Raw genomic sequence first — 23,072 nt, 5'->3', positions numbered from 1 at the left:
CGATATGGGAAATAAATCCTTGCTTGCGCTGCTGGTTTATAAACGAGTGAAAGAAACGAGTATTCTGATCCCCCTCAGTTAACCAAGTCTTCTTAGCAATTTGACTAAGGCATGTTGCCTCTCTCTACTTCCAACATTGCATCTCAATTTTAGTCACTAAATATTCAGCTTCAACATCCTAGGAGTACCCAAGTTGAAGTTGACGTTCAATATTTTCTAATCTCGCCTCCAGATCCTGAATAATAATCTCCACTCTACCGAAAGTATTTTTATTCCAAGCTCATAAGGCCAACTTGGTTCTCTTGATGCGTATAGCCAGTTTCAAAAGACCTGTTGCCGAATCTAGTCTGTTCCATGCCTCTTCAACACAAGCCAAAAAACCATCATGAGAGCACCACATATTCTGAAACCTGAGCCCATTACACCAAGACATATGATTCCCACCAATGGAAAGATCAACAAGGCCACACTAATCAAAGCAGTCCTTAAACTCTGCCATAGAAGCCAATGGTCAAGGGTTGCTGCCAATACGTTTCGAGTCATTGCGAATGATATTAAAATCCCCCACCACAACCCAAGGTTGCTCCACCAACTAAACCTCGGCGAGTTCCCTCCTTAAACCTCTTCTGTCAACTTGAGAACATTTAGCATAAACAAATGAAACAAGAATTCTTTTGTTATCTAGATTAAACCACCCCATAATCAATTGAGCCGAGCAGCATAAAAATTCAAAAATATCAGAATCTCTCCAAAAAATCCAAAGCTTCCCTCCCTCTACCACATTGGAACACCAATGAGGAAAATTAAGGAAACTACAAAGTGCAGACATACGAACCTCTTCTGCAAACGGTTCCAAGATCGCAACCAGAGAAGCACTATACTTTGTCACTAAACTCTTCAGTCATTTTCTAGACCGACCTAAGCCCCACACGTTCCAATAAAAAATGGACTCACTCATAAATTAAACTTTTGAGACCGGGTGGAAACCCATTGTGATTTGCGCACTGCCTTACCTACTAGCTCCTTTGGTGTTCCAGAAATATGACTCTGTTCCACATCTAAATCGTAGCCTCTAGTCCCCAACACCGACGAAATTTCCCCCTCCTCTCAATCAAAAACATAATCTTGTACAAATGCAACCCCCTGAGCTTGCTCATCCTGCGGCAAAATAGCTACTTCTGCATGACTAGCAATGCTATGCGGACGCACCGAATTGGACATCAAAACAGGACTAACCATTATTTCATGCAAAATAGTATTGCATTGAACAACATTGCACCTAAACTCCTCACCTTCCGCCTCATTGCACTAAACATTACTCATCACGTCCTCATGCAAATCTCCATTCTGCACCATAACTTGCGCCATCACACCCTTACTCGATGCCTCAAGCACATCCTTCGGCACCTCAACTGGCACAAAATTTTGCAGAACAATCTGCTGCACATTCTCTTGCACATCCAGTACAACCTGACCGTTAACCACATTCTGCCCAGATATCTTCTCTGCCTCCCCTCCAAGTAAGTGATTAGGATCCTCTGCATTATTCGGTAAAACCACAATCTACCCAGAAACTTGCATCTCATGCACCACTTGGCCATCAACCACATATATCTTTTCCACCTCCCCTACAACTACTTGTTTAGGATCCTCTGTAATAGGCAGTTCCGTCTGAACCTCCGAGGACTCGCCCTTACCAGGTTTAAGTACCTGTTGCTAGATCGATTTTTCCTTCCTTTGACCATTAGCCTTTCGTCTTTCACCAACCCTACAGACCACAGAAGTATGTCCCTGACGGTAACATTTGTGACAAAAGAATCCAGATTTTTCATACCGTACCTTCTACCAAATAATCTTCGATGGGGATAAAACAATGGGAAAACCCTACACTAGTTCCACTGATAAATCCAATTCTATACAAATTCTAGCACCCGATGCTCTAGTTCTGTTAAGGGTAGCATTATCAGTCCCAAGATAATTTCCAAATCGAGTAGCTAGGATCTGTAAACAATCCTTTTGATATAGGTGCATTGGCAAACCTGGTAAGTAGATCCATTGAGGAACCAACAATGATTCTTTAGCAAAATCAAAATCTTTCGTCCATTTGAACAATCGAAAAACAGAGCCCTCCAACAATCTCCCGTCACGTGCCCATCCATGCACAAAATCCCGTTCATTCTTCATCTGAATAAGCACATGCAAATCGTCCATAAAACTAATTGTAGGAATATCTGTCAATCCCCACGTCTTAACCACTACCAAACGGATCTTATCGATAGAGGGACGAGTACGCATAAACTTCGTGATGAGAGCGAAACAGAAATCCTCTGTCACCTTCACCATTTCAGGTTCTGTAAAAATAAACCCCAGATCACCGTTAATATCCATTGGGAAACGCATAGGAATTTTAAAGCCAACGGATTCTCCCGATTTAACCAATGCCTGGGCATAAGAAGGACCATTTATGGCATTCCCCGCCGACATCACCGCCATTAGAGGGGCAAGGGACGTCTACTCAAGGCAGCCCTAGAAGTAAAATTCAAAAAAAATAGAACAAAAAAGGAAAGTTCGTTAAAAATGGAACTACCAAAAAACATAACCACAAAATTGCCTCAAAATCGCCTCAAATCGTCTCAAAATCCTCTCACCTTAAAATCCTCTCGACAATAATAAATCCATGAACTCAAGGGTTGCACTGGAGAGTTACTTACGATGCGGATGAGAAAACTGGATTATCAAGAGTGCGTCAGTCTATGGAGTCCTGCAATTGAACGAATGTGTGCGTCACTACGTAGACAGACACCAAACTATTAGCAAATAAACAAAACAGAAATAGAAGCTAAAATAAACAACTCGTGGCAGCTTTGGCTCATCAAGGTGACGGCAAAAGTGGTGGAGTAGTGGCGGTGCAAGGTGGTAGCGACAGATCCAGGTGAGACAGAGTGCTTTTTGTGGGTTGTTATAAAAAAGGAGGTCCGATCTGTGGTGCTAATGGGTGATTGTGCGACCACTGAAATGCCGCTCACGATGGAGGCTCACGACGGTGCTGGGTTGAAAGACTTCCTAAGGCTACGGGAAGGGGGATTCGAGGGAGAGGAAAAATGGTAGATGCTTACCGATGGGGTGCGAAGTCGCAGTGTGTAGGGGTGTAAATTCAAACGGGAAAACCGGTCCGGACAGGACCTGTTTTACCGATTTTGAACCAGTCCGGTCCAGGACCGGTTCTTAGAATGTGAAAACCGACCGGTTTTAGTCCGATTCCGGTTTTAAGATTTTTCGGACCGGACCGGACCGGTTGATAAAAAATATATATAAAAAATAATATTTGTATTATTTTATATAGAGAATAAGTTTTATTCATATATGAAATAATTTCTTATTATAATTTATAAACTATTACATAAAATGTAATACTAAATCACTAAAAGTTTATAACTAATACTAATATTAAATATATAGTTTATAACTAATACTAATATATAACTTATTACTATACCAATAGTCTAATATTAATACTCTTATATAGTCTAATATATTAATAAAAGTATAAAACATATTTTTTTAAATCAGTTTTTTTTTTTTTATAAACAAATTTTTAATGACAAATTGTGAAACTTACATTTTAAAAAAACTAGAAAACCGGACCGGAAATGGATAAAACTGGAAGTACTGGTTTAGGAGGGCAACCGGTGCGTAATTGGTTTTGAAAAATACAAAACCGGCACATACCGATTTGGTCCTAGATTTTATCTAAAACCGGACCGGACCGGACCGGTTACACCCCTAGCAGCATGGGTGGTGGCTGGCAGATGGAGCAAGGCGGTAGATCTAGTCATGCACAGTGGAGACCTAAGAGGGAGAGAGAGCGTGAGAGGGAAGGAGAGATCGGCGTGGCTTAAGAAGGAAGGTATGGCCAATGGGTGGAGGTCCGGGGTGCATGTGGGCGGAAATTCACGGCTATTGGTAGCAGATCTGGGCCGCGATCTAGGGAAACCGTGTGAGAGAGTGGGCTACGTGAGGGACAGATCGGGGAGGTGAATGGCTAGGTTCGGTAGAAGGGAGGGTCGCCAATGGGTGTGGTGGCGGCCATTGGTTGCGATGGCTGTGCTGCTTGTGCCGAAGGAGGGAACCCATGCAAGAAGCAGAGGGAAAGGGGAAGGGAGGGAGCTGTGTTGTGGGTGGGTTTGGCAAGGAGGTGGTCATCAATGAGAGGGAAGACTGCTGGTGCAATGGTGGTGGCTAGATTGCAGTGGTGAGGCTGGGCTAAAGAAAAGAAGAGAGTCAGTGAAGGAGGAGGGAGGTGTCGGCTAAGCTGAAGGGAGAGGGAGGAGAGAGAGGGAAAGTGAGAAATGGGGGAATTAGGGTTTCTCTTGGGGATTTAATCCCAAGCATCCATCTAAGGGTCCTTAGATTAATCTAACGGTGGAGATTAATCCTGAAAAATAAAATAAAATAAAATAAACAATAATAATACTAATAAATAAATTAAAACACCCTAATTTTTGGGGTCTCACATCCTCCCCCCTTAAATGAAATTTCGTCCCCAAAATTGCTTAGCTAACTAGAGCTACTTCGAAAGGGCTCATCAAGTTAATAATCTTTGCCTCCACCTCCAATAGTATATCACGTCTAAAACCTCACCACAAGCCATGCAGTTCAAAATCTCCACTCAACTTGAAACTACTCTACTACACCCATGAATCTGAATGCTGGAATACCTCATAAATTAGGTTATGCTATCCACTATTTATGCCTAAGCTTCAACTTCCAAGCTTTTATTGTACACCACACTTTGGTGACCTATCAGTCTCTTCTCAAGTTAACCATCACTATCCAAATTTCCAAACTGAATGCTCAATCTCCCAAGGAAAGCATAGCCTCAAATTTTAAATCCTTATGTGACCACAAGTCACAACTGATTCCTGAAGATAATCAAAAAATTACTGTCAACTATCATTTCACTAAGTGTCACACTTCAGCTACGCACTCAGATCACCTCACCAAAAAGCCTAAGTCTAAGATCTATTGAATTTAACATTACTGCATTGAATCATCTTCAACACCTACCCAAGCAACTTCTTCCATGCATAAATGAGACAAAGAACCCTACTCTACAAAATTCATATGCACTCACAAACATTATGAGTCAACCGCTTACATCCTTAATCAAAACCAATACTCCATGAAAATGCACATGTGATCGAATATAGCACTCTACTACTAATCGACCTAAGCATTCCAAATGCCGAAAACAATATCAACATATTAATCGGTGAAGATTCAACACCTACAAGAGTCTACCTAGAGCATCATTTCCAATAGTTTCCTTGAAGTGGTCTAAGAACTTAGAAACTCATACACTAAATCAAGCCCAAGCAGTTCATAAGGTTAGGTAGTCAAAATAAAGCGAACAAAAGTCTAACATGATGAAGTGAAGGTTAGGTTTTACTCTAAGGTCTCCCAACGGTGAAAGAAAATCGATCCAACCAATGAAGTCAAAATTTGTCAAAAAAGTTTTGCTTCGCCAGGTGACTAAGGAACAATATGGTTTGCAATGGGTATGGGGAAAAAGGATCACAATGAAGTAGTTGGGTTCAAGGTTGGTCCTTCCAATGAAAATATATAAAGAGAACAAAATTCCAACATTTTGTTAAAATAGTTTCAAATTTCTTGTCAAAACACTAAATTGCCAAAAGATTTCATCAACTTTGACAAAAAGGTTGAATTAACAAGATAAGTAGAAAAGTGAATAGACAGAAATAAAATAGTAAAATTTTCCTCAAAGTCCAACTCCAAAAGAATAAAATTAAAAAGTTTACAAAGGTAGTGGTTTTCCTTCATGTCATTTCCCAAAAGAAATTCAAGGATGACCTAGGCTTGTGCAAAGAATTTCAAATATTTAAGAAATGGACCACGAGTTAAAAACAAGTAAAGTCATGCCATAATGACCATTGTGCAAAGAATTCATGGAAGGACCCTTTCGAGAGTGTAATAAGTATGGGTGAGTGTAGGAAGGTTCGAGTATTTGGGAAGATTCATGTCGATAACACTTAAGAGCAGATACTGCAGGTGACCGCACTTCAAGCTTTCGGGGTGAAGAAGGTTTGAATTATTCCATCAAATCCTGCATAAGCCAACATATATACTACCGATCAGCTCTTAGGCAATGGTATCCTCACACTCAAAGGCAATGGGTGTGAGGATAAGCCAACATATGAGTGAGTGTAGGGAGGTTCGAGTATTTGGGAAGATTCATGTCGATAAGACTTAAGAGCAGATAATGCAGGTGACCACACTTCAAGCTTTCAAGGTGAAGAAGGTTTGACTTATTCCGTCAAATCCTACATAAGCCAACATATATACTACTGATTAGCTCTAAGGCAATGGTATCCTCACACCCAAACTTTATCCAAGAGGTACCCTACACGTGGCTGACCGTTACTGTACACGGCTAGATCCGCCATGTTACGCTCCTTGCCACCATCACAAGGCCACCATGAGCCCTTCGAAGACCACACTTAGCTATCCAAACGCCCAAATAGCCACCGTACGTGGGTTAGCCGCCACGTACGACCCTTCCGACATCATCGATTGTGACGGTCAATGAGCAACGCACGGGTTATCTCGTCGATGGTATAACCCTCTATCCCTCGTTATTTATGTTAGATGTTAATTAGTTGATTAGGTTGTGGATTGTGCTATTAGTATTTATGGAGTTCGCTGTGTTGTGATGTACTGTGTAGTGAAGTGTGGAATGTAGTTAGGAACTGTGTTATGAAGAGTGGTTGTGGAGTATGTGTTGTATTGGTGACGTGGCATGTGGAGTGGGAAGAGTACATGCTGAGTGTACTCTGTGTGTGGCGTAGTGTGTATGAAGGGAGTACACACGAAGTGTACTCCATGTGATGGAGTGATGCACCATATGGCGTGTATGCCATAGTGGTGATGTGGCGTAGCGTGTGAGAAGGAGTACATGTGGAGTGTACTCCAAGAGGTGCAGCGACACACCGTATGGCATGTCGCAGAGATAAGGATGATTGCATGTCGATGGGCGTAGAGCGTGATGAGTAGTGTCGAGAACTGTGGAACAGTGTCCTAAAGTAATTATGGTGTAGCCTGTAGTCTGAGGTGACAGGTGTCACCGTAATTAACTTATGGCTGGGAGTACGAGTGAAGTAATAGAACAAGTGTAGGAGTGTGCAGCAGAAGCATGACTGGGAATGTCGCGAAGTGATATGGTTACCAGCAATCGTGCTTATGATAGGTGAGGAGTTAGCGTAGGAATGGCGCAGCACAATCGTGACGAGATGTCACGATGTGATAGGAGTACGTGAGGAACTGTACTCGTGATGAGTTAGGAGTTGGCGTAAGAATGGAATAGTGGGATGTCAGGTGATGTGAAAAGGTCACGGTGTAGCTTGGGAGTAGTCTCGAGTTATATGACGTGACATAAGGCGTGGTTATGAACGGAATCTTGTCGTGTTAAGTGTTGGGATGAACTGTCAAAAGGGACGGGTAGCATGAGGAGTCATGCTAGCCTGGTTAAGATGTGACGCCCCGACTCCCACGTACAAAAAAATACGGGAATCGTGATGTCGAGATGATGACAACACGATCACGCATCCCAACGAAATGTGCTCAAGTGTGTGCAACATGCAAAGGTGCACAATAAAAGTCGCAGCGGATATTATAATAGTCAACTAAGTACCAAAATTTTAAATACAAATATTCAAAACAAATTATCCTTAAAAAGTTATACAGTCATCCCAAATATATTACAAATGCAATACATAAATAATTGATAAAAATGAATCTCGATAAACAGGAGCAATCCCAGATTACTCCGCCAATGGAGCCAAGCTAAGGCTTGTCATCCTCATCTGCATCAAAATCTACGATACCATAAAATGGTACCACAGGTAAGTATAAACCAAACAACTCTCGGGATAAGAACATATTGATGCAACCAACATGCATGCATATGATGAAATATGCATCAAATACAAAATATCATTTTCTCCAAAAATAGATATTTTCCAACACCTGTCAAAATCCCATTTTGGCCCAAAAATAATAATCCGTCATTTTTCAAGAAAATGACCCAAATCAATAAAACCTCATTTTCCCAGAAAATGAATCACATAAAATTATTTTATTCAACACACGTTATTTTCCTAGAATACAGCCCATCAATCCATTAACCATATACACCATGATCTCCCTTAGGGATCATCCACACGTCCTAGCTTCGTAGCGATGCTCAGTTTCGCGCCCAGCGCGTTCGTGGCCAAGCACCCACTACGCAACGAGCGATGCCCAGTTCGGCACCCAGCGCATTCGTGGCCAAACATCCTCTAGCCCCCGCCAGCAGAGGGGCCACGGAGTTGGCATGAGACCATCTTGTCCGATCCCGTTGTCGCCCAGCAACAACTCAGGGGACGTCACTCAGTATATTTCGCTCCCGAGTGACCAGAGGAGCTCCACCGAGATAATACCCCATCTCGACTTGGGGTCGTGATACACACGCACCCAAAATCCTTTAACACATGAAAACCCAGTTTTCATGAAACACATGAACATGAATGCATGTACGCGAAAACCCAGTTTCCTTTACAAACATGATCATGAGTGCAATATGCCATGTACATGAACAACACCATAACCAACAACCAACAACCAACAACTCACAATGCAAACCAAACACACAACAACTCCGTCCACAATCCATCCGACCCCAGTATTCCTCGGACTCAGTCCGGCATATAACCAACCAGATCACAACAATATGAGTTATTGTAAAAATATATTTAAATCATGATAGTTATTTGGAAAAATACTTACAGTGCTATGTAGTAATTTTCGAAGAATCATGGAGGTGCAAAAGGTGGCGACACAACAACATAACAGTGTAAAATACACTGTGGCCGTGGATCTCAAAAACTCACTTTTGAACGGAGACAATCCAAGACCCAAAATTGATAGGGTAGGGCTTAGGGATGTCGATAAAACTAGTGGTGGTAGTGGTGGTAGTGGTTTGCCGTGGGTGGCGGCGCAAAGGGTGATTGAAGACCAAAAATACCCAAATCGGAAATGGGGTTGGTTGTGCTTCACTGGTGACAGATCGGAGCTGGGGTTGAGTGCATTGGGTAGCTGGGAGGTCGATGATGAAGTGGTGAAGAAATGGTGGCCAGAGGTGGCGCGCGGGCTCAAGGAACACCGCGGCTTCAAGCCGTGCGTGGAGGAGAACGCCGGCGAGATAGGGGCTGAGCTTGGTGGGGGATGATGACCGGCGGGAGGGGTGGAGGAGAAAAACGCACGGGATGAGAGAGAGAGAGGGACATGCGAGTTCGGGAAGCAGGGGAACAAAGAAAAAAAAGAAAGAAAGGAAAAGAAAAAAAGAAAAAAGAGAGGAAAGAGAAAATGGAGGAAAAGAAATGAGGTTCAGTCCTCACATCTTGGGTCACAAAAATGATCCAACGGAAACGATTTCAAAACAACAACTACAATAAAATAATTTAAATGTAATGATACAATGAAAATAAAATAATTAAATCCAACAATCAATTAATTTAAAATAAAGAACAATTTAAATGCATCACAATAATAAATATTAAGAAAACATAAGAAATTAATTTTCACAATTTAAAGATCATAAAATAAACCATTTAAAATATCCGATAATTTTAAAACAAGAGAATAAATTTTTGAATTAATAAAAATAATCATTCAATAAAAATACACTAAAATACGGGGTGTTACATAAGAGAAGGTTGGTATCGGAGTATGGTACTTGTTACACAAACAGGTGATCAACGTGTTATATGTTGGTCTTAAGTGATAAGGGGGTAAGGTACGTGTGTAATCTGGTTAGACACATGTGCCAGACGGATGCACCATATGTAATGAGTAATCTGTCTTAAACATAGTTACATGGTACTCAAGCCTCAGAGTTGGCTTAGACCAGTGTGGCTTGTATGGATGGGAATGAGGATTTAGTGTGGGTAAGGTGCATGAAGGTAGTGACGGGTGTATTGTTAGGATTGAGATGCGTGATTCCGTCGGTCAGAATCATGCGTCGGAATGTGGTTAACAAGAAAAGGAAGACGAATGTCTTAGTATCTTAATCCTAAGGTGAATCATAGGTTCACTTTAGTGATGAGCACTTGAGGCAAGAACGTCGAATTGTGAAGAGATAGTGACCGTAAGTGGTCTCCGAAGGTGTTAGCATAGTAAAGAGCACGTAAAAGTATGGGATAGAAGGAGAGCGTTCCAAGTGAAGTGCAGTTCTAATTATAGTTTAAGTTGCTTATGCATTAGATAGAAAATGACGTCAAGATTATGTGTATGCATGTAGGTTGTCATCTGACATGCATATCAATGGACTGCATGATATGAAAGTAGCATGGAGTCCAGGTAAGTATTGCGTTCATACTTTTCTAGAGCCTTCTAAAATATATGAAAAGGAAAACAAAATACTTTTCTTTACGATGCCTTACAAAACGATGTTTTTACGAAAGCATGCTTAGTGTTCAAAGGTATAAGTATGTACGACCCCTCCTTAGCAGCCCCTTTTTACGCACCAAAAGTATTAATTTACACATGTGAATGGATGACTATACACGGTATATATTGTATGTATCTTCCACGAAAATGCATGGCATGAAAGACGATTTTCGGGCTTATGCCCCAAACGATGTTTTTCTCATGAAATGATGTTTTCTCATGAAAATGAATGTTTTCTCATGAAAGGACTGTTAAATAAAAGAAAAGAAAAGAATGAAAGCTTCAGCTCTTTAGAGCTGACATGAATGAATGAATGAAAAGCAAAGAAAGGCATGAAAGCATAAAATGTATGAAAATACATAACAGCCATATGAATGAATGGAAAGGGTACCAATGAATGAGCAAATTGCAATGCCGGGTAAGTAGTACTGGTAGTGCACCTAGTGCTGCCACCTGACTGAAAAGGGATTCCCAACCCGTGGCCACGGGCGGAGTCCATGTCCAAAGGAAGACCGCTAACCCCAACACAAGAGGCGTAACAGTATGTACCGGCCAATGAAAGTAATAAGAAAGAACGTATGAATGCATGAACGCATGAATGCACCGAATTCATGAAGAAATAAAGGGACTGACGGGAGAAACATTTTATGAAAAGAAAGCCCATTTTAAAAGAAAAAATCCCGTCCAGTGATTTTTCAAACGAACGCACGTATGCATATGTACGCATGTACGTATAGTATGTACGAATGATGAATGCATAAATGAAAATCTATGTTGTTATATTTTAACTGTATGAAGTAAAGCTTACGAGTTATCGACTCATTTTAGTTTTTATGTATGCCCCTCCCCCCACAGGAACTGAATGAGAAGTACACGTCAGGACGGACACGACCCATGGGGAAGAGTACGAAAGTCTAGGCATGAGCGTTTGAATGTAGGAGAGGCCTTTTATTGTTAAAATTGATGATTACACTGTAAACCTCTTTTATTCTCAAACCACATTTTATTTTATAATGTAGAGTCTTGCACCCTAGGTATAGATGCAAAAAATTTTAAATCGAATGGTAATTCCCGTCATCTTTTCTAAAATGATTTTGTAAAAAGTCACACCACAAAGACGGGCATTACAACACTTCCTCATATGCACTGTGAGTACCTGTCGGTGACCGTAGTACAACTCATGTTGAGATTACATTGATTGTAGATTCGTTCTCAATGCATTAGTAATATAACATAACATCATAACATGTACACCCACTAGCCTTATGTGTCATTAAAATTTGATTTCGTTTCGACATTCTTTAAAAAGAACTCATTCGAAGCCCGTTGACTGTTCTTCGTCAGCCTAGGAGTTACCATTCCATTCTTAAACACTCCAGAGTGGATAGAGGAGTTCCACTAGTATAATTTCCCATCCTAACTTTTCGGGTAGTGCCAAAAATATTTTTCATGCCAAGTTGAAAAAGTATTTCATGACACGTGCAAATGACATTTATAGATGCAATATACAAAAATGGTGAGAAATATCACATGTCATGTAAGTACACACTCAATGAATCATATAACATGATATTTTATGGTCAAAATGACTATTATGACATGAATAAAACATTTATCAATAATTCATAAATAAGTTATCAAGGTGTAAGTTAGAGGCCAACTTACAAACTTCTTGAGTAATAAAAAAAAAACATCGTAGCAGCTAAAATCAAATTCGTACTAAGTTAGGATTAATTCTACTATGGATGAGGTTCATAAACAAATGCTTCAATAATAGGTATTTACCAAAAATACCCCTAGACTTTCAAGAGTTGTCATTAATTCCCTAATTTCTCACTAATTGCAAACAAACTCCAAAATTAACCAAACGTCATAGACCTCCTATTTTTGATATTCTAAAATCATCTAAACTCTTAGAATTGTAAAATTTAAAGTGGAACTAGCTCAAATACTCTCAACCCGTGGCATGCACTCTAGTTGATGCCTTTAAGTGTTTCCAACAATTAATCCCTATGAACGCATGCTTAAGCAACTTTCTTTAATCATAAACAATTACTAAAGTCTTTAATGATATGATAAAGGCTAATTCTTGGATAATTAAGTTCATCCTAACACTTAATTATGGCTAAGAACCTTAATCTTCAATAATCTTCCATTAATCAAGTTTGATATTCTTAGTGCAAATCATTAAGGTATGCTTTCAAAATTCATCCAAATCATGAAAATTTTATTCTTATCCCAATCAGAAGGTTCCAATATGCTTAATTATCAAGCCTAGGTGGGACAAATCAAGCTTCATGCCTTAATCACAAACTTACTAAAACCTAGGCATGCTTTGATGATCAAAACAAGATAGAATTAAAACTTATCATGGCATTTAAAAAATAAAACCTTCCATAATCATTCTAATACATTAATAAATCATATCAAAACATACTTAAGACATGTCATAGCTAAATTTCCACTTAAAGCCATTTAAACATTTTAAACATCCTTGATGAACCCAATTTTGCATGAAGCATGGTAACATTTTCTAAACTCAACCAAAATTCATTCCAACACTTAAAACAAAGCTTGACATGTAAACTAAGATCAAAGGCAAGAAAACTTACAAGTTCCGTAGCCCACTTAAGCTCTTAGCTCAAGAACTCACAAGAACTTCCAAGAACACTCAAACTTACAAGATTAAGGGGGAAGATTGCTCTCTATACTCAAGGGGGAGGTGGAGATGAGGTATGGTGGAAATGAGGGGGTAAATGAGTCTTTTATAAGCAGCCAAAGGGGGGGGGGATGTTGGCCTTGGTTCAAGGGGATTGGTGGGAGTAAGCAGTGGTGAAGGGTTGAAATTTTTAGACTTTTGAAGGTCAAATAGAGATCTCAAGATCCACTAAGATGGGCTTGAAAGGGCATGTCTTCACCTAATTGGGTCATGGGTCAATTCTACACCAAGTTTGGCCCAAAGGCCTTAAGCCTTCCTCACACTTGGGCCAAGGCTAGCTTTTAAGTCTTGAATTCCCTAAGGGCTTGGTTTAAGGCTTGGCCCATGAATGTTCTAAGGTCCTAAAGGCTTTACTAGAATCACTAATGGGCTTGCTTCTCTAACCCTTTGCTTAATGATACTGAGTGCCAAGGTCTAAACTAATCTCACTATTGACATTGAAGTAAGTAAATAATCAAACAAAATAATATATAAAAAAAATATTTAAAGCCCAAAATCATAAGCTTAATCTAGAGCGTTTAAAACTTAATGCTAATGGTTAGTTAGGTGAGGTGTTACAGATTCAGTTTTGATGATGAGCAAAAAGTGTGCACTTTTCATCAATCTATCTACAATAACCCATATGGAATTCCTTCCTGCAGATGTCCTTGGCAATCCAATTACGAAATCCATGGAAACGTCCTCCCATTTCCATTCTAGAATTGTTAATGGTTGTAGAACTTCTGCTAGTCTCTGATGTTTTGCCTTCACCAATTGACACACAGAACACCTATTAACATGATCTGCCACCTCTCTTTTCATTTCGTTCCACCAAAAGTGTCATTTCAAGTCTCGGTACATCTTGGTACTGTCGGGATGTGCAGTGTAAGGCATATTGTGCTTCTTTCAGTATCCTCTCCTTTATTTAGAGGTCTGTTGGAATAACCTTCCTTTCTTTATAACACAACATCCAATTATTTCGAATTCCAGAATGCAATGATCCTTCAGACTTTATGACCTTCTGCTAAATGCTCATAAGTCCACTATCCTTCAACTAACACTATTTGATCTTTTCGTCTTTCAAGGGAATCATCTCTTGAACTACTGCCAAGGCCTTATTCCGCTAAGATCCTTCGATTAACAAACTTTTCATATTGCTTAATGTGACATCCCGAATTTTTGTAAGGAATCATATTTACATTTTGTATGGATGATGATGTGTCTTTCGATTTTTGGTTAAGTGTGGAAGAGACCCTTAGGCTAATTTCTTTTCTTTTATGGTATAGGATCTCTTAGATCAAGCCTTGTTAGATTTCAAAGGAAGTAGAGAGACTTGGCCCAAGGGAATAGGCCCATGAAGAGTGTTTGCTTTGGAGAGGCCCAAGTTAGGCCATGGAACAAGGGGAAGGCGCCACTTGGCAATGGAATGAGTTTTTGGTCTTTTGAAAAAAAGGTCAAGTTGGCACTTGTCAACCATGCATTAGATCTAGAGGTAAAAAGTGGAAGAAGTAAGAAATAGAAACTAAGGTTTCAGTTTTTGGAGGTGTAGGCACCACTTTTGCAAGCACAAGTCCCCATGGACTCATGTCAAGCTAAGACAAAAAGTTATTTTGTGAGTTCCAAGAATGCATCATACTAGGGGAGGCAAAAAGGCATGCTCTAGAAGACTTTTTGAGAAAGAAAATGGCATGTGACCGACAACTACAAGGGGAGAGAAGTAAAAATCAAAAAGCAAAAGTACCTAGGGAATGACACAAAGTCACCTCAAGTGACATAGGAATTTTGGCAAGCCCAAGAGCGCACACACCCTTGCGCCACTTGTCAACTATGCACACTAGAAGAGTGCTTTGGAAGATTAGATTTTTGAGGAAATTACCTTTTAACCTCTTGGTGCATTAAACTTAGACATAGGTGGAAGGGCAAAATGGAGAATGAAAGCAAGTAAGGTTTTAGTTTGGGGAGAAAGAGAGACATGACAACACCCATTGGTCTTCCCCATGCAAGTCACATCTTGAGGAAAAAAGGGGGATGTCACTTGTCTTGCATGCATTGGTTGGTGAAAAACCTATAGGGACAATATAAGGAAGGAGCCTAAAATGGGGAGCCCTTTTCGCAAAAAGTTTCTTGTTTCTCCTAGTGTATTTTGGCTACCACCTTTTCTCTCTCTAGTCTCCACTTTCCCATACTCTCTCTCTCGTCAAACACCACCATGTTTGTGTATCACAAAGAAACCACTCACCATTTTTCGAGTAAGAGCTCTATACTTGAAGGTAAGAATCACTTCACTTCTTTTCTTGATGATCACACATGGCCAAGGGAAGAACTCATCTAGTATTTTCAAATTTAGGGTTTTTCTCACACAACCACCTATTCTCACTCTAGAAACTAGGGTTTTCTCTTCATGGAAGACGGAGACCGAAACGTTCTTGGTGTTTTGAACACATGAACCCGAAACTAGGGTAACAAAAGTTCAGTTTTTAACTCAAAGGAAAAACTAGGGTTTATGATCTTCAAAGGTTTCGGCCCTAGGGTTTTTAACGTGAGAAAATGATTTTTGAAAATGTCACTATACTCACATTCACTCACATTTTCGGAATCTAGGGTTTTTGTGAGATTGATTTCTAATATACTACACTATATTTTCAGATTTTGCTAGTATTATCGTTGGACTTTTGTAAGTAAACTTTCAACCTATCTTTGATATTATTCGTATATATATGTGAACTCTTGTTTGATTATTTGCTTGAAACTTTTGTGTGATTAATTGTTTGACTATTGCTATTATTCCATGCTTATTAATCGGCTTATGTGATGTTATGAATACTTGTATGAAATTGTGATTTGAAGCTTGATATTTCATGATGATGTATTCGACCCTTATGTATTAGTGCATGAAGTTGTTGCTTAAATCTAGTATATCTATGATGCAAGTTTCGACTATGTCTAAAAATGAAGAGATGCAATGTCTTGTGAAATATGATTAAGCTAAGTCTCCAATATAATACATGTTAGTTTCAGTTTTGTCATGTTTATTGGTTTGCATGTTTGTTTGGATATAAGATTAAATAGAGGCATGATGTTATGAGTTGGAATGATGAAAATACATAACTTGAAAGGCCTAGATGAACCGGCCATGACCATCTTTTGGGTGATAAAAATTTTGTTTTGATGTATTGATGAAAGAATCAAGTATGTTTGCACGAAATGATCTTTGTTTATATGTTCTAATATTTTCAAGCTATGACATGAGATGCATGCTATGGAATGAGCTATGTTTTTCCGCTTTAGAAGTTGCATGAATAAGTGTTATGTTTTGTCATGAGTCCACGTTACATGTCTCATGCATTTGGGTCCATGTTTCTAAAAGAAAGAGTGAAAGATGTTTTATAACGACCCCAAATGCTAGGACAAAAAAATGCCCTAGTAGAACTCCCTGTCCACTCCGGAGTGTCTAAAGTCGAGTGGAAACCCCTGGGTCAACGAAGTACAGTCGACGGACCTTGAATGGTTCCTATGGAAGGATACCGGAGTGGAGTTGCACTTAAAGCTAGTGGGTGCATATTACGGTGAATGCAAAATATGCAAACTGTTGTAAAGAATATGTTTATGTTTATGACGTAGTCACCTCAATCAAGTGAATCGTTGGTTAATGCAGTAACTAGAGGTGAACACACGGTGCTTAGGGGAGCCGTGAGGTATCCACATATGTGAATAATATGATATGAACAAGGCATTTGAGTTTTATGACATGATATGATATGAAATGACATGATTTGTTATGCCATGATATGCTATGATATGAATGAAAGGACAAGGAATGATGAGACTCGTTCTCAATATGATATGTTCTGACATGATATGAATTGACATGATATGTTATGATATTAACAAGAACCTAAGCTCAAATGATATGAACATGTGATAAGAGCTTAAAAGATGAAAAATGTTATTTTTGTGAGAGAAGTCTATGATGCACAAGTCAAAGTTGTATGTCATATGTACATGTCCATGCATTTGTTTGTGTTTACTTTTATATGCTTATGAAATTTGTGGTATGTTGTTTGCTTACTTGCTGAGATTTCTTAAAATCTCATTATAGTAGTTTCTACTACCATTCCCCACTCGGAATGCTAGAAGTTGTAACAAGTTTAGAAAATTCCGATGGGAAAGCGCAAGAGACCGACTCCCAAGACAGTCAAGGAGGCCTCGAAACACCCTGAGGGTCCCTCGGAGCCATCCGCCTTAGATAGGCTGGAGGCAGTTGACCAGTTTCTAGCGGAGATCATGAAATTGTTTGAGCAGCTGAGGAAGATTTTGAGTCAAGGAAGGGCCAAGTAGGACAAGCCCTATGGGACCCTAAGTTCTTTCCTTTCGAAGGAAATGATTATCTATTTTGTGGACAAGATTTATTTTGGTTACGGTCCCATGATTTTCGGAGTTCTTTTGGAAAACACAAACGAGCTCCAAAAATATTATAATTGTAGAAAATTATTTTTATTAAAATGATTTCAATTATTTAAAATATTATGAGATTTAAATTATGTTAAAAATTCTAAGTAATTATATGGTTATATTCTCTTAAAGATATTAAGCAAAACTTCCTCATTTTATTAATGATGAAAAAATATTATTTTATAAACTAAAGTTTAGTTGAAATAATATTCTATCTTAATTCCCCTCAGTGTTTTAAGTTAAATCAGTATTTTAATTCCCCACTGTTAGATCGATTTGAAGACCCCAAGATGAAGGGTTGAGATTAAAACCCTATGGCCCTTAGCCTTTTCCCCATTTCCTCTCTTTCCCTCTCTCTCCTCCCTTTCCCTCAGCTCACACGTACGCCACCCCCTCCCCCTAGCCGAATCTCCTTCAGCTCAGCCCAGCACCGCCGTATGTCACCCAGCCTCACCGCCGCCACCAACGGCCTCCCCTCACGCCAGCAAGCATCCCCCACCATCGAAACCCTTCCCTCTCCTGCATGCGAGCAACCCAAAATGGGTTTACCTGCAAGGTATCTCCCTCCTAGCGCTGCAGTCGTCAGCCACGACCACCACCGAGCACCACCACAAGTCTTTCTTGGCCACCCTTTACCGAACCCAGCCACCGTAGCTCCTCCAACACACAGGTTCACCACACCCACGACCGAGCTCCACCTCCCACGGCCACCGCACTACCACCAGAAGCCTCCTCCCTCACTAGCAACCTTCCCTAGCCACCCCCATTCCCAGCCGAGCCTCCCTCCTCCCGCACGCTCTCTCACTCTCCCACGGCTCCTCTCCACTCTTTGGCTTAGATCTGCCACCCTTCAGCCACCATGCCGCCTCCACCTCGCCACCGCAGCTCCACCATACCTCTCTCAAGCCCTCCATGGCCAACCAACAACCAGTTGAGTTCCCCCTTCATTTCCATGCCGTGAGACCCACAAATTCCCCTTGAAAACCCACGGCTCTGCCGTGTTCTGCCACCCCAGCCACCATGAACCACCCTCAGCCTCCCTTGACCTCCCCTAGCCTAGCCTTAAGCCCAAACTGCCACTTTACATGGTGGAAGTGGATAGCCACCGTACGCGATTTAGTCGCCACGTATGACCCCTCTGACGTCATCGACCATGATGGTCAGCAAACAACACACGAGTCAATCCCGATGATGGTATAACCCTCTATCCCTCATTATTTATGTTAAACGTTAGTTGGTTGATTGTGGAGTTCGCTGTGTAGTGAAGTGTTGGGTGTAACTGTGTAGTGTAATGTAATGACGACATGACGTTGTGTGGATTAGGAAGAGTACATGTGGAGTGTACTCTATGTGATGGAGTGATGCACCATACGGCATGTATGCAGTAGTGGTGATGTGGCATAGTGTGTGTGAAGGGAGTACACGTGGAGTGTACTCCATGTGATAGAGTGATGCACCATATGGTGTGTATGCCGTAGTGGTGATGTGGCATAGCGTATGTGAAAGGAGTACATGTGGAGTGTACTCCAAGAGGTGAAATGATACACCGTGTAACGTATCACGAAGATAAGGATGATTGCATAGTTGATGAGCGTAGAGCGTGATGAGTAGTGTCGGGAACTGTGGAACGGTGTCTTGAAGTAGTTGTGATGTGGCATGTAGTCTGAGGTGACAGGTGTCACCATGTAGTCAACTTATGGCTAAGAGTTTGTGTGAAGTGACAGATAGTGTAAGAGTAGCGCAGCAAAAGAATGATGGGGGAATGTCATGAAGTGACATGGTTAAACAAGAAGTAGTGCTTGTAATGAGTGAGGAGTTTGTGTAAGAATGACGTAGCGGGAACGTGACAAAATGTTACGATGTGACTAGAGTACGTGAGGGACCATACTCATAATGTGTTAAGAGTTGGCGTAGGAATGATGTAGCTGGATGTCAGATGACGTGACAAGGTCACGATGTAACTTGAGAGTAGTCTTGAGCTATAGTTATGAATGGAGTCTTGTCGTGTCAAGTGTTGGGATGAACTGTCAATAGGGATAGGTAGCATGAAGAGTTATGCTAGCCTAGTTAAGAGAAGGTTGGTATCGGAGTATGGGCTTGTTTACACAAGCAGGTATGTTATATGTTGCTCTTAGGTGATAAGGAGGTAGGGTACGTGTAATCTGGTTAGGCACATGTGCCGAACGGATTTACCATGTGTAATGGGTAATCTGTCCTAAGCATAGTTACACGGTGCTTAAGCCTCGGAGTTGGCTTAAAACTGTGTGGCTTGTATGGATATGAATGAGGATTTAGTGTGAGCTAAGATGCATGAAGGTAGTGACGGGTGTATTGTCTAGGATTGGGATGCATGACTTAGTCGATCGAAATCATGCGCGGAATGTGGTCAATAGGAAGAGTAAGACAAAGGTCTTGGTGTCTTAACCCTAAGGTGAATCGTGGAGGTTCACTTTAGTGGATGAGCACTCAAGGTAAGACCTTGAGTTTAGAAGAGATAGTGACCATAAGTAGATCTCGAAGGTTTTAGCTTAGTAAGGGATACGTGAGAGCACGGGATAGAAGGAGAGTGTTTCAAGTGAAGTGTAGTTCTATGCTAAGTTTAGTTGCTTATGCACTAGATAGAGAATAACGTTAAGGTTATGTGTATGCATGTAGGTTACCATCTGATATGCACATGAATGGACTGCATGAAATGAGTATAGCATAGAGTCCAAGTAAGTATTATGTTCATACTCTTCTAGAGTTTTCTAAATGATATGATATGGAAAATGAATTGTTTCTCTTTACGATGTTTTACGAAATGAAAGGAAATGATATTTTATGAAAAGCATGCTAAATGTTTAAAGGTATATGTATGTATGACCTTTCTTGGTAGCCCATTTTTATGCAACCAAAGTATTAAGTATATGCATGTGAATAGATGACTATACGCAGTATCTATTGTATGTATTTTCAAGAAATGAGATGTGAGGCTTATGCTTTATGCTTTCAGTGATGCTTTAAATGATGCAAATAAAGTGTTTTAAAATGTCCCTATGAATTGATGCTTTATTGATGCCATGAAAGATGATGTTTAAGCTCATACTTTTAAATGATGTTTTCCATAAATGGACTGATAAATGAAAAGGACTGAATGAAAGAAAGGAAATGAACTTCTTAATGTATGAAAATATATAACAGTCATGACTGAATGAAAGAGTACCAAAGGACTGGGCAGATTGCAATGCCGAGTAAGTAGTACTGGTAGTGCAACCAGTGCTGCCACCTGACTGAAAGGGGTTTCCAACCTATGGCAATGGGAGAAATCCAAGTCCAAAGGAAAATCGCTGACCCCAACACACGTGACATAACTGTGTGTACCAACCAAAGGAAAGTGATACAAAAGAAGGCATGAATGCATTGAACTCTTTAAGAAATGAAGGTACTGACGGGAAAAATGTTTTACGAAAAGAGAATCCTTTTTAAGAAAAACCCTACCAAGTGATGTTTTTAAAGTGAATGTATGCCTTATGTACGTATAGTACGTATAGAATGATGAATGCATGACTGAAAACCTATGTTAGTATATTTTAACTATATGAAATAATGCTTATTGAGTATTCGACTCATTTTAGTTTTTATGTATACCCTTCCTCCATAGGAACTAATGAGCAGAACGCGTTAGGATAGACACGGCCCAAGGGAAAAAGCACGAAAGTTTAGGCATGAGAGTTTTAATTATATGAGAGGCCTTTTTTATTTTTAAGATTGATGTTTTTTGCTGTAAACCTCTTTTATTCTCAAAGCATATTTTATTTTATAACGTAGAATATTGCACTCTGGATATGGAAGTAAAAAGTTTTAAAACGAATGCTAATTCCCGTCGTCATTTCTTAAAAACATTTTAAAAAAAGTCTCACCACAAGGACGAGCGTTACAGAAAGTTTTGGGATATTTGTACTTATTGGTACCATGTATCTTTTTTTTTCCACTGTGCGTAAGTTAGAAAAAGAATTTTTCCACTGTGATTTTTATTCCATATTGCTAGATGTTAGGTGTATTGCATCTTAACTGTCATGTACAAGGGGTATGTAGTCTTGAGTTACATGTCCCAACGCATTCAGTCACTTCAAATCTCAAGCAGGGGCTGGGGGCATCACACTTAACATAGATTCCATCTCTATTTGAGCCTTATAACTCAAGGCATCTGACACCACGTTGACTTTTCGAGGATGGTACTTTATCTCAGACTTGTAGTCACTGATTGTTTCTATCTATCTCTTTTGCCTCATGTTCAAATTCTTTTGACTAAAAAGATACTTGAGACTTTTGTTTGTGTCTAGCATATAAGGAGGAAAAAACTGCCAACTAATGGTAGAGTAAATCGGCATGACAATTATCAATTGATTACAACTTGCATGCCAAGGTTATTGTGAGGCAATCACTTTCTCGTACAATACAAGGTAAAAAGTTCCAAAATTCTTTTTACTTTTTAAGAACCCCCTCTCCAACTTTTGACATTTTACTTGGTATAGCATGTCAAAGAACTGCACATATTCAGAAAAATCTGGGGCGATGATTTTTGGATGTCAAAACTATATGGTAAAATTTTGTCTTCTTTCCCTTATATGATTTGTGTTAGTAGTCTTGCTTGCTAATATGTACTGGTCAATTTTGTAAGCTGAGCATTCTTATAGATTTTTCTGTTGGCACGACCCTGAAATACCAATATATGGTCAAAAGACAATCAAACGATTACACTAGTCAATTAATAGATCAAAAACTGAAATTGAAAAAATACAAGCAGCAATGGATATTCAAACCACTCAACATCAACTAGAAATAGAGGTTGAGAGGAGTAAGAGAAAACTAGTTACGTTATAATAATTTCATTGTCGTGATTTTTTTTAATACTTGTATCCACTTGTTGGTTCAAAGGAAAATGTTAATTATTTGATGTTGGAATAGAATTAGGGAACTTGGAAGCTCTAGAAGTGGAAGTTCTCATATGTATTTATTGTGAACTTGGAATTTGGAAGACCTGTACCAGTGACCATGAATGGATTTTTTGTTGTTGGACAACTTGAAATGGAAGTGCAGGAAATACAGTCCTTTTGAGAAGATAATTGTGTATCCTAGAATACTTGCTTGATTAGGTGTATCATTGGTGTATCAGCAGGGGAAGCAATCCTAGTCAAGGGCTCAAATATGATGATGTTCCTAAGGTTAATTGGTCGCAGCATGCTACTGCACATGACAATTTCTCATGCACAAATAAGTTACGAACCGGTCCAGTTCGATATTGATTCGTAAAAACTGAAACCGGATCAAAACTGATTTGATATTGATTTTCATATTCTGAAAACCTGTATTTTAATTTTGTATATTATATATAAAATGTTTTTTTATATATATTTTTATATTATATTATATATATATA

General features: G+C 39.7%; 1 long non-coding RNA gene across 1 annotated transcript in view; it reads right to left on the bottom strand.

The window, feature by feature from the left end:
• Nucleotides 1-23,072, bottom strand: part of LOC121255615 — a 75,355-nt gene that overhangs the window by 17,248 nt on the left and 35,035 nt on the right. The window lies entirely within an intron of this gene.

This window comes from Juglans microcarpa x Juglans regia, chromosome 3D (assembly GCF_004785595.1).
Source record: "Juglans microcarpa x Juglans regia isolate MS1-56 chromosome 3D, Jm3101_v1.0, whole genome shotgun sequence".
Classification (NCBI taxonomy): Eukaryota; Viridiplantae; Streptophyta; class Magnoliopsida; order Fagales; family Juglandaceae; genus Juglans; species Juglans microcarpa x Juglans regia.
The sequence above is the reverse complement of the archived record's forward strand: the minus strand, read 5'-3'. Positions and strand labels throughout refer to the sequence as shown.